Here is a 10,225-nt window from a genome sequence, read left to right on the forward strand (position 1 = left end):
TCACAGATTAATGAAGAGGGCCTAGACCAACCTGTAGCCTTCATCAGTAGGAGGTTACTTCCACGGGAACAGTGGTGGAGTGCAATTGAGCGTGAGGCATTTGCTATGGTCTGGGCGCTGAAGAAGTTGAGACCATACTTGTTTGGGACTCACTTCCTGGTTCAGACCGACCACAGGCCCCTCAGATGGCTGATGCAGATGAGGGATGAGAACCCAAAGTTGTTGAGGTGGTCTATTTCCCTACAGGGGATGGACTTTACAGTGGAACACCGCCCTGGTACAACACGCCAAGGCTGATGGTCTGTCCAGATTTTCCCACCTTAGTGAAGATAACTCCCAAGGGGAAGGGTAGTTCTCCCCACATTTCAGCTGGAGGGGACACGTGTTAGACCTGGCATCATTGGCAGGAATCTCCCTTCCATTTTGACGGATTGCCTCCTCTGTTTTGATATGTTTTTGCTGGATTTACGCTTTGGGCACTGTGCCACTGCTAATCAGTGCCACAGTGCAAGTGCCCCCTATGTTAAATTAATGTACTAATTGGTTATTCCATGATTGGGTTATTTGATTTATCTGTCAGCCCCTAGTACAGTGCACCATGTGTGCCCAGGGCTTGTAAATCAAATGCTGCTGGTGGGCTTGCAGCACTGGTTGTGCCACCCACAGAAGCGGCTTGTAAAGTGTGTCTCAGGCCTGCCATTGCAAGGTCTGTATGCAGTCTAGCACTGTCATGTCGACTTGGCCAAGTGCACTCACTTGCCAGTCCCTAAACCTTCCCTTTGCTTCATGTTAGACACCCCTATGGTAGGCCCAATGACAAGGTGCATTGTAAGTATAAGGTAGGACATGCTCTGATGTGTGTAGCATGTCCTAATAGTGAATTACAACCATTTTCGTTTTTCACTATTGAAGGCTACCTGTTCTCATAGGCCAGAATGGGCAGTTAGATTATTACATTCTTATAATCTTAACTGACTCAGGGAACACGGTAGAAATTCGAATTTAGTATGCCTGAACTCAGAATAATAAAATACATCTTTTAGTAAAGTTTATTTTAATATTCTGTGTTTGCAAATACCACTTTTAGAAAGTAGGTATTTGCTTGCCTAACCATTCGAGCCTGCCTCTGCTGGGTTGTGTATTCCTTGTCTGGGTTTTTGAGCGACAGGGCTTGGCAATTCCAGGAGACAGGCTGGGGCAACCCAGTGGTGAATAGAGAGATCTGCATCTAGATGGGAGGGAGGAGTTGCACCTGGGACCTGAATAGGGCTGGGTCTTCCCTCTACAATGCTGGCTCCACCTACTGTGCCTTGTCTGATGTCTCTGCCCTGCACTGTGAAAGGAGAGGAGTAATCATGTCAACAGAGTGCTCCAGAGCTGTATCTTCCCTTCCCTGTGCTGGCTCCACCTCCTCTGGGGCGACTGATGTCTCAGCCCTGCACAGTGAAAGGAAGAAGAGAGTCATGTAAACAAAGTGCTCAGGGACTGGTTTGGACTAGGCAGAGGCCTCTCTGCCTTCAGAGAACAAAGGATTTTGGGGTATACATATTGGCACCCTGATCCCAAGAAATTAGATCACTTCTGGAACAAGAAACCTTTCTGCCAAGGAGAAGAACCAAGGAAGCTGCAGAAGTTTGGACTGCCCCTCTGCCAGTGTGCTGTTTGTGGATTTGACCTGCAGTGGTTGCTTCATTCCCAAGGGAAAGGAGAAGGAACTTTGTAAGGACTTTCATCTACAGAATATTCTCCAAGGGCTTGAATTGTGCTTGCCTCCTGCTGAAGTCTCAGGGACAAAAGACTTCACCTTCAGCTCCCTCCTGAATTTCCTTGCTGGGGATTCTGACTCAAGTCACTTGCGTGCCGCTGGGAGCTGGAAGCGTGACGCTGCCGGAGCTGAAATCATCGCAACGCCGGAGAAGCGTGCCTTCGTCGTATCTCCCTGGAAGCGTGTGTTCATCAAAGCTGCCTGCTGTCGCATCACTGGAGAAGCGTGACGCCATCGAGAGAGTCGCCATCACTTCACCGGAAAAGCATGTCGCAGGGCCTGTCGCGGCTCCAACGTACAGAGTCGTCGCAAGGCTACCAGGGCATCATCGCATTGTCATCGCATCGCCGCATCAAGGGCTCCATCTTCTCGCATCACAACCGGATAATCGCATCGCATCAAGGCGCCATCTTGCACACCGCAACGGGCCCGCAGGCCGAGAATCTACGCATCACCTCCGCACCGGTAAGGCTCACGATGAGTCCCCTACTCTGCGCAAGCATTGAGGAAGGACGCAACCGTTCCCTCGGGTCACGGAACCGACGCATCTTCCCTTTTGCGAGCCTTTTGTTCACTTTGCGTTACGCATATAGGTACTTTGTTGAGAACTTTTTCGTATTTACAAACAACTTGAACTAAGAGACTTTAATCATCTTTTAAGTAATCTTATGTGTAGTATTGTGGATTTTTGTCGTTTGTGGTCTTTTGTTTAAGTCAGAGGGGGAGAGAGCTGAGAGGGAAAACAGATCAAAGTGAGTGGGAGGGAGTGTTTGTGTGGCTAGAGAGAGACATAAGCGATCAGAGGCAGGAGAGGGAAGAGACAGAGAATGGATGGATGGAAAGATAGAGAGCAAAAGAAGGGAAGGAGCAGGGCTGTCTTGGACATTTTAGCTTCCAGCCAGGGCTTTAAATCGGGTGAAAAAACTGGGGGGGTCTCTCAGAGGGGCGTGGCCAGTGTAATTAGGGGCACGGTTTTAAAACACGCTAAAAATCTGTGTTTAGCATAGTGTGTCGCCCGACTTGTATTTTGCTGTTCCTGTCATTGCAACCAGATATGTGATACAACAAGTAAGGACTATTGGCTTTGTCAATGGTTATTAGTTGCATAAGATAAATAAGCTGCAACTATGGCTTTTTACATATAATATTGAAAAAGCTTCCAATTAAAGCCCTGGGGACCCTACCACAATGTTGCTGCTTTTGCGTTTCAGAAAGAGAAGGGAAATCCAGAAAGAAAATGACTCTTTAAAGGATTTCCCTTCCCCCCACAACGCTCACCTGGCATGAAGTCATGCTCTAACTTCTCCACTAGTGAGAAGTGAGCAGTGTGGCAGCGCACATTGATGTGCCTGCTGTCTCAAAACGGGTCTCTATCGGGCTGTTTTGCGCCCTGGCACTTTTTTCCGGACTGCAGTGACAACAAACTGCTGTCACTGCAGTCCAGAAAAAAAAATGGCCCGCCTGTGCCAGGGCTTAAAACAGAGTCCAATAGAGCCCCGTTTTGAGGCCCCCTTTAAACAAGCATTTACAATGCAACGGTTTCGCCTTTGGAAAAGTTAGAGCTATTGGCATTGTAAATGACAACATTTGTATTTATGTGTTGGTTTTGAAAACAGATGAATAAATGGCATTATCATTTACATTGCCAATAGCTTAATCTCTCGCAAATGTGAGAGTGAAATAAAGAAGCTGGGACTGCATGGTGGTGGATGAAACAAGCATGAGGTTCAATCAATATGCAGCCTCTGTATTTGGTAATCTGACCTTCAATAGTACCAGACTAGAATTCTGAAGTAAACTTTGGGTTTCAGCACTTATTCTTTTACAAATATGCACTGAGTGAAAGTAGGAGTGGGACATAATATGTTGCTGAGCGGTAGAAATGATCGAAGAGGGAAAGATTTGGGAAGCTGAAAAGGTGGTGAATGAATGACAGCTAGAAATGAGAGAGGCAGACTCAGAAAGATGGAACTGAGAAGTTTGAGAGATAAAGGATGAGTAACAAGGTTCATTGGTGCATTGCGAATTGACTTTTCAGGAGCACAAAGGCGGCACTTTTGATCACTGCCATCTTTGATATTGTCATACACCAACGTCGGAGACTTGGGATCCCTCCAGATACAAGCAATGTGTACTTTTGGAGTACCTAAACCCACATTGTGTAAGGCAATAACACCAGATGACTGGATGACGCGTTAATGAAAATTCTGCTGATGCTGTGAGTAGTGTGCAAGAGGGGGGGGTGCTTGAAAGCGGAGGGTGGTGGGGTGATATAATGTGGGGTCCCCCTCCAAGACCCTTCCAGGGGGCCTCATGAGATTTCGTTCATCCCTCTCAGGCCCTTGCGTGCACGCTCTCAAAGCGCCCTTCCCCCACAATGCCTCGCACACAAATAAACCTGACTTCATCAACCTTGACTGATACCAGTTTCACTTGACTGTATAAATGTCTCAATGGGCTACAGTTGGAGGTCGTCTCTGCAATTCAGTGCTACCTATATGCACGCACACATTGCGACCCCCCTCAATATAGCCCTAGTGCACTTCCTGCCCGCTTTTAGTGATCAAGTGGTACCCCTCCCCTCCCCCGTGGTGCCCTCCGTGCAGATGGAAGCTTTCTCACTGACCGAAGTCACACGCATTACAGTACAGGTGATCAGATCGTGTATGGGTGGGCCTCTTCGGTGACGTGGTATAGCTACTCTCTAGTACGTGTGGGATGCTACTGCCGGTCCCTATATGTTAGATGTGAACTAGTAGCGAAGCGAGGATTGGGGCTAGGTGTGGGGAGGGCTCTGGGCTCAAAGGTTTTGAGGGATTTAAAGCATCCCGGTTAGTAATTGTATTTGCTACCAAACCAGGTGTGCATTAGGGCCACACACCCAGCCGCACCCTAGTGCTGATGGAAGTCAGGGCTTGACGCAGCTGATCTGAGAGCTCTGTTGCGGTACAAGGGCCAGACTGAGTCAACCATTTTGTTTTAACTTCACCCAACTCAGTGCGCTAAGTCCGGGGCGCCGAGAAGTCCCAAAGCTGCTTCTCTGTGTACACCGCACCAGCCCAAGAGCTAGGTACCAGCTACGCCAGACACCACATTCATAGACCGGAAAGAAACCTGGAGCAACCTCGTGACCCCCGCTGCGAGCTTTCTGCCCCGGTAGCCTCACCTTTGTCGTCCTGAGCCTCGCTACGCCAGACACCACATTCATAGACCGGAAAGGAACATGGAGCAACCTCGTGAACCCCGCTGTGAGCTTTCTGCCCCGGGCCACCCCCGCTGCGAGTTTTCTGCCCTGGAAGCCTCACCTTTGTCGTCCACAGCTTGAGATGCAAGAAGTCGACTGGCCCCGGCGCCATCTTCGCAGAATGACGAAAACAAACCTCTGAAGAAAAAAAAAAAACAACCGCCCACCGCCGCAATGACGACGTTAAAGGGGCGGGATGAGTAAAAATCGTGGGAACGCCCACGAATCTGCTCCGACAATGACGGACAGATCTGTCTTCCAATGGCTAGCCTCCATTTATGGAGCTAGCCAATGGAAGACAGAGGCGGGTAAAAGCTCCTTACTGGTAAACAAAAGTTTTCGCCTGCGCGATACTGCTTGCGCAGTAAACGCCAGGCGAAACCTAAAAACTGCTGGTGCTCAGACCCCTTGAGACCCGACCCACTTAAAGCCCTGCTTCCAGCTCTATGCGGAGGTTCTGAAGTTTTGAAATCCGTTAGGGATTTCTCAGGCTCCCCAGAGCACATGAGGAGCGACTTCAGAAACCTTTTGTGATTTGAGTGTCCTACCCCAAGTCCAGCCAAGGCTGCTCAGGCAGTGATGGGATGAACGCCGTTCCCATCTCTAACCTTGCGCCATCGGAGTCCACGCCTCATCTCTCGGGCCGGCAAACCAAATTGCCCCATCCAACGGTGGCTTGCGGCCTGAGCCAGCCTGCCTACAGCCAGCCTTGCACACCAAAGTCAGTGCCTGCAATGGAAAACCCAAAAGCGCAAGGCCAGAACTAGTTAGTTATTGGAGCCCCAGTCTACTGCCTCTGAAGATGGCCAGGGTTTCATCAGCAGACAATTGACATGCACACCTGGATGGTGGTAAGACAATACGTTTATAATAAGTTGACAATAATTTAAAATTCATGTGATGTGGACACATTCAGGTAGAGTCATGATGGGTAATTCACATATTGATGAATAGCCACTGATGGACAGGACATCAGCACACTTTGTAGCATTGCTGAGTGCATGCTCGAGACAGAGACTCAAACTCTAAACACTAGGCTATTTTCATGTTGTGCTCAGTACAAGCTAATGCACAGACAGGTTATACATGCGCTCCACACCAGGGGCCTCATTTATGAGGCTGTGCGTCACTTTTAAGCCGCCGGCGCGTCACTTTTTGTGATACATCAGTGGCGTAAAAAATGCCCCTTGTTGCGCCATATTTACAAAGTGACGCATCTACATAGATGAGTCACTTTGTAAAGAAAGGGTCATGGAAGTGACGCAGTGAAATCTATAAGATTTCACTACGCCATTTCTTGGCTGCTAATGCGTCAAAATCTTACGCCTGCTTCATGGCAGGCGTAAGACTGACGCAGGCACTAACAACATGGGACTTGCCCATGTGAAAGTACACATTGCTGGAGTTGCGTCACTTTTGTGACACACTCCAGCAATGCGTCACTTTTGCGCCTACAGATACGTCAGAAATACTGACGTATCTGTAACTCCTTGCGACATGATGCGTCATATTATAAATATGACGCATCAAACTTGACGCAAGGAGTGTGCAATGAAAAGTGACGTATCGCTGTTTTCACGCAGCGATGCGTCACTTCTCATAAATGAGGCCCCAGGATTGGATACAGTTAACGCTGGTTTTTTGTAGCATTTATTCAGTCTAGGTAAACTTGCTGGCGAGTGTCACTCATAGTCGTTAAAATGTCACTCATATTTACACTGAATTTATGAAAATGTCACACATAGCAATCTGAAACCTTGGCAGCTATGCAGTGTTCTGCGGGTGAGCCCCATTCAGTGACCCGAAAACACAGCTGTGGGAAGGGGGTGGACTGATCCGGTCAGACCCTCAGACCCCCTGCGGGAGCTTGAGCTACGCGAGAGGCGGAGGAAGGGGCGATTTAACACCCAGAGCTGCGACCCTGGACCAAGGGTTCGAGTCCCGGCTGCGGCTCAACAGCAAATCACGGAAAGACCCGCGGGTAATTAAGTATATATATTTAAAACTGCCCATGTGTAGTGGAGGCAGAGTAATGCTCGTGTAAAGCGGTCTATTACCTAGAACACAATTTGCGCAATGAGAGCAACAAAAGTAAACCCTGAGGGCCCGATTCACAGAACTAACAGAATCCTAAACTTACTACTTTTGGTATTCACAGAAGTTAGGATTTTGTCTTAAGTTTGTCTTAAGACAGACTTAAGACAGACTTAAGTTAGAATTTTGTATTAAGTCTGTCTTAAGACAAATTTAAGACAAAATCCTAACTTCTGTGAATACCAAAAGTAGCAAGTTTAGGATTTTGTCTTAAGTTAGTTCTGTGAATCGGCCCCTTTTACATTCCTGAGGGTCACGTGTGAATGAGAAGTGTTGTCACGTGGGCTCCAATAGGGTCATTTGCATACCCACAATCCTCTTTCACTTGTCATCCTTTTATATAGTTGAAGTAATTTTCCCATTTAATTTGATTAGAACATGAATGAAAAAGTAATCTCTAGAACATGTTTCAAGTATTCATTTAGTTTTGTACCTCACACTCAGAGTCCAAGGAGTTGTATTTCGAGCGGTCTCTGCCACAGTTGATTCACAGCCATACTCTAGTTTCTCTTCAAACCGAATAAATATTTCGCCTTTTACTAAAGATTTCCGTGGAGAGGTACATTAAAGAGCTTCGCTCAAATTATGAAAGTTCTATCTCTGATAGAACTGCCCAATATAGTGAAAGGAAGAGTAAACTAACTCAATTAACATGATAAACGACGCTCCATGAAATTAATAGGGTGTTCTGCTTAAGATCGGTCAGTTCCTTCCGGCCAATGTCTATGAAAGCTTGTGCTGCGAGAAAGGTGAAGGGACGAATTAACAGCCAGAACTGTCGATCCCGGGACAAGGGTTCGAGTCCCGGCTGCGGCTCAACAGCTTGTTACTACTAGAAAATCACGTTAAGACCCCGCGGGTAAATAATATACATTTAAAATTCTGCCCTTGTGTAATGGATGTAACCTAATGCTTATGTAAAGCGGTCTATTACCTAGAGCACAATTTGCGCAATGAGAGCAACAAAAGATTTCCTTAGAGAGGAACATTGAAGAGTTTCACTCAATTTTTTGAAGCTGTATCTCTGATAGAGCTGCTCTGCAACGTTTAAAATAGATAATAAATTCACATAATCCATTTACATTATTTTTGAAGATGGAAATGTAATAAGATGTGTGAGATAGTCAACATTTTGTAAATCTAATTGTACTTTTTTTCTGGATTTGCTTCAGGTGTTAATAGTTTCACAGTTTATTTTAATGTCACTGTGACTCAAATTTCAAATGTTTTACAGTGTTTCCATAAATAATGCCAAATCCTCTAAATTTAAGTTAGACGTTTCCTATGTGAGGGTGAAAATGGTGCCGCACTCCATAATAAACAAGCATTGGCAAAGCCAATGGTTCTCGCCTATGCGAGAGCTATTAGCTTTGGCAATGTGTTTTAGCCAATGGAGTGCCAGACATTGCCACAATCCTGAGTGGGATCTTCATGTGCCTCTCTCCGTTAGGAGCACCCTGAGGACAGAAGATGAAAGCCATGTTGGCTTTTTGATGGCACACTTCTTCCTGTTGCCTATGTAGAGGCGCCTCGGATGGGCAGAGTGGGTGAGCTCCATCCCCTACAACTGGTGCTTTGTGGTTCTAAGAAGAAGTGTAAAAGTTTATCAAGGAGTTTGGTCTGGTGGCTGCTGCCCAAATCAGTGGACTCCTAAGATTGTCCAATACCTGATCCTAGCTAAGATGAAGACAGAATGCTGAAGTTTCTGTTACTTCCCTGTCCACGATATGAGGAGTTGCAGAACAAAACTTGTCAATCAGCTAAATACATGAACAAAACGAAAGAGAACCTGGTAAGATTGATTCCTGGTGGGGTGATGGAGGCTCTGTGGAGGATGCAAGAATGGATAGGAAACTCTGTAGGATGCAACAGAAACCAATAAAGATCAAAGAGCCTTTCTAAACTCCTCCCTATGACTCTTCCACTGCACATCCCTTTTTACTCATCCCAAGCCTCCTCCTCCTATTGCTATGATCACCAAAGGAATAAAACGTCTAAATCCTTCACTCTTCTATCCCTCCAGTCTCCCTTTCAATCAAAATAACTGTCTAACATGTCCACTTCTGAAATTTCATATTTCACTATACTAATTCACCACTAATCCTTTTTGGGTTCCAGAGTAGCATGCTACTCACCGTAAAAGCGCTCATCGGGGTTAGCAAGCACTATATAAATGCAAAACCTTTTTCCCTCTTCTATCCCTACGCTACCCTTCTCTATCCAAATAACTGAATAACATATCAACCACTCAAATTACTTTCATTTATTTATTTGTTTGAAAAGCTTTATATAGCGCTGGCTAGACCCGGAGGTATCAGGGCGCTTTACATGAGGACGAGCATTGTTTCAGAGCATAGTTACAAGTTACTCAGTTACAAGTTACACAGTTTCAGAGCATAGTTACAAATAGCTGGAGCATAGTTACATGCGTTCAAAACATATACTTAAGGGAAAAAACAGGCAAGGGGAGAGATTCAGGGGAGAGGGGATAGGGGCAGGGGAGGTAGACAAAGAATGAAAGAGGCAAAGAGGTGGGGGAGGGTGAAAGAAACACAACAGGGAGACGAGGAAAAACAGTGTCCAACGTCCGGTGTGCTGTGATCCCAGTGGAAATGGTGTCCTTCCCACACCTCCACAGTGTGTGGCTCCCTTTACGCTGTGGACTATCTCAGAGGGGTCTCTGAGACTCCAGGGCATACATACTGGATCCCTCCCCAACAAGGGGAGAGGGAGTGCTTTGGCAAGTCAACACTATTCCTTTATGGGTTCCGGAGTAGCGTGCTACTCGCCAAAAAAGTGCTTTAACACCCCATCAGGGGTAACAAGTGCTATATATATGCAAACCTTTTCTCCTCTTCTATCCCTCCAATATAATTCTCAATCCAAATAACTGACTAATATCCACCACTCATTTCTTTCATATTTCACTATACTTATTTACCACTAATCCTTTACGGATTCCAGAGTGGCGTGCTACTCACCAAATATGCGCTTCACACTCCATCAGGGCTAACAAGCACTATATAAATGCAAATCTTTTCCCTCTTCTACCCCCGCTATCATTCTGAAACAGAATAACTGACTAACCTACCCGCCACTCAAATTACTTTCATATTTCACTA

General features: G+C 46.3%; 1 non-coding gene across 1 annotated transcript; it reads left to right on the forward strand.

Annotated features, from left to right (window-relative positions):
- The first annotated feature begins 7,598 nt into the window (after positions 1 to 7,598).
- LOC144808124 (U5 spliceosomal RNA) lies at positions 7,599 to 7,714 on the forward strand. The gene has a single exon (XR_013606653.1). It is a non-coding gene; the product is annotated as a U5 spliceosomal RNA (small nuclear RNA).
- The last annotated feature ends 2,511 nt before the right edge of the window (positions 7,715 to 10,225 follow it).

Source organism: Lissotriton helveticus, chromosome 1_2 (genome assembly GCF_964261635.1).
Source record: "Lissotriton helveticus chromosome 1_2, aLisHel1.1, whole genome shotgun sequence".
NCBI lineage: Eukaryota > Metazoa > Chordata > Amphibia > Caudata > Salamandridae > Lissotriton > Lissotriton helveticus.